General features: G+C 53.6%; 1 long non-coding RNA gene across 2 annotated transcripts; it reads right to left on the bottom strand.

Annotated features, from left to right (window-relative positions):
- Nucleotides 1–953: 953 nt before the first annotated feature.
- On the bottom strand, nt 954–4,804 carry LOC115273063. Of its 2 annotated transcripts, none has more exons than XR_003900644.1 (4): nt 4,727–4,804; nt 4,345–4,470; nt 1,484–1,597; nt 954–1,050 (listed from the first exon to the last, which is right to left on the bottom strand). It is a non-coding gene; the product is annotated as an uncharacterized LOC115273063 (long non-coding RNA). The 2 variants fall into 2 exon arrangements; XR_003900645.1 differs by having other exon boundaries at nt 1,484–1,641; nt 4,357–4,470.
- Between the last annotated feature and the right edge of the window lie 370 nt (nt 4,805–5,174).

Raw genomic sequence — 5,174 nt, 5'->3', positions numbered from 1 at the left:
ACCCCCAGGATCTGCACAACGCAGAGCTCTCTCCCTGCAGCTGGGCCCAGCCTGGAGCTGAGCAGCGCAGTGGGTCCTTCCTGGGTGTGAGAGGGAGGCTTGGGGAGGGAGGGGAGAGAGAGAGAAGAGGGGTGTAAAGAGGGTAGGAGGGAAGAAGGGAGGGGAGAGGAGAGGAGGAGGGCGGATGGGTGAGGAAAAGAAGAAGGGGGGAGGCAGGAAGAGAGGAAGAAAGAGGAAGGGAGGGAGGGAGAGAAGGAAGGAGAGAGGGAGGGAGGAAGAGGAGAAAAGACGCAGAGAGGGAGACAGCCAGCTGCACTGCTCCTGCAGTCACCTTGTGGGGGCCCCTTCCCTCAGCCCGGAGGAGGTCCCCCCAGCCCAGCTGGGGAGGTGGCAGCACGCACCCCGCACCCCTGGACGCCAGCGTCCGCGCCCTCCCCCCCGCCCCCCTCCTGCCCTAGGCGCGCACCGCGCCTGACTCTAGATTCTCTCCGAGTCGGCAATTTCCTTCCAGGGCTGGGGCACCGGCGCCGTCCCGGGAGCCAGCACACCTGCAGCGCCTGTGCTGACACACGCTTTCTAGAAAAGAACACAAAACAAGCCTGGATGGTGCGGGGGGGCCAGGAACGGGGCTTGGCGTTGCGCTGACGGTGGCCCCCAAGGAGGAATCGGGGGCTCCTCCCCGGCTGCCCCCGTCGCCTCCCCGGGTCTCCCCCACGGAACGAGGTGAAGATACCGGCAGGAATGGCCCGACAGAGTGAGGGGTGCACCGGAAAGAAGCCCCGGGGCCCCCGCCCTCGGCAGATACCAGGGCAGCCCCTTTCCTCAAGGCCCGCAAACAGACCCTCCAGAAATCTGCACACAGACAGGAAAAATGGCGAGCAAAGATGAGCAGCACTAGAGCAATTTGACAAAATAAAATGCCCTTTTAAGAACATTCTATTAGCCTGCTGGTCCCTCTGTGGATGATTTATTTGGGATTTGTTTCTGCTAAAACAAAGTTGGTGTCATATCTTCCTTGAAGAGATGAGAGAAAGCTTAGTTCCAACAGCTCTGGGGGGAAAAAAAGAGAGAGAAGGTACAAGTCTCTAGCCAGGATGCCAACTTGGACCTTCAAACCCCAGTCCCAATCAACAAGGGTCAGAGTTAACAGGACTCAGAGCCACCTTTACCTACTGAGCAGGTCAAACCTGCCAGACACGGGGCCAGCCACTTCAGTCATTGACACTCCCACTGGCCCGGCAGGGGGCTCCTTGGCTCATTTTACAGAGGACAGCTCAGAGAAGGGGAGTAAACTGCCCAAGGTCACACAGCAAGTAAGAGATGACTTGGGATACAAGCTCAGCCCACGCCCTGATTCTGAATGTGCTTGTCATTTTCACTTTTCCTCTGCAAATAGTCCATTGGTGGGGATAGTCCAACATAAGTCTAGGGATCAGGGCATCATAGTAATTTGGGGGAAAACCAGGTGGAAAAAGAAACTAACCAGAGGCAGTTTTAGGACGATCCAGGTGATCACTGCCTTTCGATGTGTCTGATCCCAGCTCCCTCTGGACCTGGCCCACCGCAGCCCTGTGACTGACTCTCTGCAGCCCTGAGCCTGATTTGGAAATAGGGGTGGGCACGAAGCTAGCAACCAATTGCCTGTGGAGGAGAAGCCATGAGGCCAGGACCCGTGTGAAGTCAGAGGGAAGCAGGGCCCGGGGACTGGGGCGGGGCAAGAGAGCAGCCCAGGTCTCCCCAGTGGACACAGGGTCAGGAGAAGGGTGTGATAGCCTCTGGAAACTGTCCTCTCAGAGGTCCTTAGGTGGGCCACCCAAGAATTAATGGCAGTGTGGACAGCTGGCCCAGCCCCCCAGGCCTCCACAGGGTCAGCACAACCAGAAGGGGCCTAGGGAGCTGCTCTGGGCACCACAGGATCGATTAGTGATGTCTGCTTGGGCCAGAGCAGAGGGCCAGACAATGGCCAGCCCAGTGTCTGTCTGCTCTTGTCCATTAACTTATCAGAGGGAAGGAAGGAGAGGGGTGCTCTGAAGAGATGGAGCAGGAGGGTGTCTGTGGCCAGCCAGATCCACACAGTGGCTGAAGGGTGATTCCTGAGTCCCTGTGTCATAGTGTCACTGGTGTGCCCAATATTCCCTTCCCAGAATCCTTTGCTGTTTAAAACAGTAAGAATTCATTTCTCCAGGGCACCTGGGTGGCTCAGTTGGTAAGTGTCCAACTTTGGCTCAGGTTACGATCTTGTGATTGGTGAGTCCGAGCCCCAACGCAGGCTTAGTGCTGACAGCTCAGAGCCTGGAGCCTGTGTCTGATTCTATGTCTCCCTCTCTCTCTCTGCCCCTCCCCCCTCTCAAAAATGAATAAACATTAAGTATTTTTCATTTTTCCCCTGCCTGAACCCAAATAAGATCTCTAACACGCACTGCCTGCTTCCTTCACACCTTCAAGACACCGTCAACACGACACAGGCAGCCGGCCACAGGGTCTTATTAAGGATCTATGGGTAAGGGAACCCCTGCAGAACAAGGAACAACTTCAAATCTCCTGCTGGACATGATAGTGGCCGAGAGCAGATCCTCCCCCTGCTCACGTTTGCCTTCAACTCCGTTACAGGGAGCATCTCCCTTCTCTTCGTCATGGGGCTCCCTGGGAAGCTCGCGGTTCTACCCACATGGAGCAGCTAATCCTCTTCCTTCTGCCCTCCCCCTCCTTCCCCCCACACCCCCGGCCTGCCCAGGCCAGGTCCTCACTTGTCTTAGTCATGATCACCCATCCAGGGTCCTGTCCGCCACAAAGAGATGCTCATGACTGAGATGCAAGCGGTTCCTTCCCTAGAATCTGGAAGTGCAGTGTGTTATTTCTGAACAGCTTCCTCTTTCCTGCCTGGCCTACTGGCCTGGCCTCGGCAGCACACTGTCACTGTCATTCAGCGCCAGAGGGCTGTGGCAGCGATGGCTTCTGTGCACCAGAACCCATTTCCTCTAACCGGAGGGCATCGAGGTCAACTCTCTGTCCTGGTCACCCTTGCAATCCCGCGTGGCCAAGTGACTGAATCCGGGCAGTGGAATGTGAGTAGAAGAGACACACATGTCTACACCTGGTCCATAAAAACCCATACGCAATTCTCTCCACCTTCCTCTCACTGCTGGCCAAGGTCCTTAGAGATCACAGCACTACTATGTGAGAGGCCTGGGTCCCCGCATCACCATGGGGAAAGCCACCTGCCACCACCCATGTGGCATTAATGTGAGAATTAAGCGTCTGTGCTGTTAGGTGACTGACATCGGGAAGGTTCTCTGTTCCAGGATCTAGAATTACTTTCGCTCAGGTTAAGGTAATTTCCTGTCAGGAGTATGTGCTAGGGCACTTGGCCCAGGATGTCACTGGCTCAATGGGAGGTATTTGGAAACTCCTTGGACAGGTTAAGAGTCTACACCTCCAGATCCTCATTCTAACACTCTGCTCCATTAGTGGGAATTCAGACATGGAGCATGAGGGCTGGCCTGGATGCCTGTATCCTCCTGACTAGATCACCTTTCAGATGTTTTCTGAAGCTTCAGGCCCTTCCTACCCATGGTCTTCCAACCACAATGGCACTCCCCTGGCTCCCCAGACCCAAGCTCTTTCATGCCCCAGGGCCTTTGCACACACTGTTCCTTCTACTTAGGACACTGTTGTCCACACTTTTCATGGCTGCAACCTCATCACTCAAGTCTCAGCTCCATGCCACCTCCTCTCCTATCTTGTCTCAGTTGATACCCCGTCCTTTATCTGTATAGCAGCACCATATTTATTTTTTTATGGCACTGATCTCAATTTCTAATCACACATTTCTTTGTTTTCATCCTGATAGCCTACCTTTCCCAATAGACTAGACAGTCCTCAAGGAAGGAGAAAAAGGGAGAGATCTTTTTCTCTTGTGATAAGCAGAGTGCCTGGCACAGAGTAACATGGTCAGTAACTATTAAATGAACCTATGAATGTCCCAAAGTCAGCCTAAGGATTCAGGCTTTGCAATGTCTGCTCCCAGCTCTGGAACTCCTAATGGAGTTATGAGATCAAGACCACAGCCCACTCCCCACTGGAGAAGGCACCAAGGCCAGCAGGTAAAGTTTTAGAGCAGAGGCAGACCCAGGACCAGTGCAGTGCACATCTCTGGGGAGTGAAGTTCACATCACTGACTGTGCGAAGGGAGCCCCTGGGGCTACCCAGGGCACAGCCTCTATAACCATACAGACCCCAGCTGCACTTGGGGCCAGGAATGGTGAGTAAATATTTCCAGAGAGATCACTGTCATGCACTGATCAGGAAATCTTTGCTCAACCCTTTCCTCAAGCGAAATCTTACATGAAAACCAACCAAACTTTGGTGATGGTGACATGGTGGACCTTTGGTGGACCAACGGTGGAGCTGCTTCTGCTGAAATAGAGTAGTGTGCAAAGCCTGTGCTAGAGGACTTCAGAACACCTGAGGCTGAGGAGAAAGGAGGAGAGGCACATGGACAAGGTGCACATCTTATTTCCCGAAAGCTGAGTTGGGTATCTGCAGACCCTAAGAGGGGATCATCCCTGCCTGAGCACAAGACAGGAAGCATGAACTCTCTCTGGGACCACTCCCAGACCTGATGTACCCAGCCCTCTCCTCCCCTTCCCAAGCCAGCATCTCCAGCCCCAGAGACCAAAGACTGGGCTACCTCCAGCATGTCCTAGCCTGCTTTGCCCACTCTTACCCCCACTGGATCTCAGAAGGGCAGAATTTGCAGAAAGCTACTGTGAATAAAGGAAAATGTCCCACAGGACAACAAAATACCAAATTTGCAGTTATTTACTATCATCACAATCATCACCATCAGCAGCAGCAGCATCATCACCATCACCATCATCACCATCATCATCACCATCATCATCATCATCACCATCATCTCCATCATCATCAATATCATCACCATCACCATCCTCACCATCGTCACCATCACCATCATCATCATCATCACCACATCACCATCACCATCATCACCATCATCATCATCATCATCATCACCACATCACCATCACCATCATCATCATCACCACCACATCACCATCACCATCATCACCATCATCATCATCATCATCATCACCACATCACCATCACCATCATCACCATCACCACCACATCACCATCACCATCCTCACCAT

Source organism: Suricata suricatta, chromosome 12 (genome assembly GCF_006229205.1).
Source record: "Suricata suricatta isolate VVHF042 chromosome 12, meerkat_22Aug2017_6uvM2_HiC, whole genome shotgun sequence".
NCBI lineage: Eukaryota > Metazoa > Chordata > Mammalia > Carnivora > Herpestidae > Suricata > Suricata suricatta.
The sequence above is the reverse complement of the archived record's forward strand: the minus strand, read 5'-3'. Positions and strand labels throughout refer to the sequence as shown.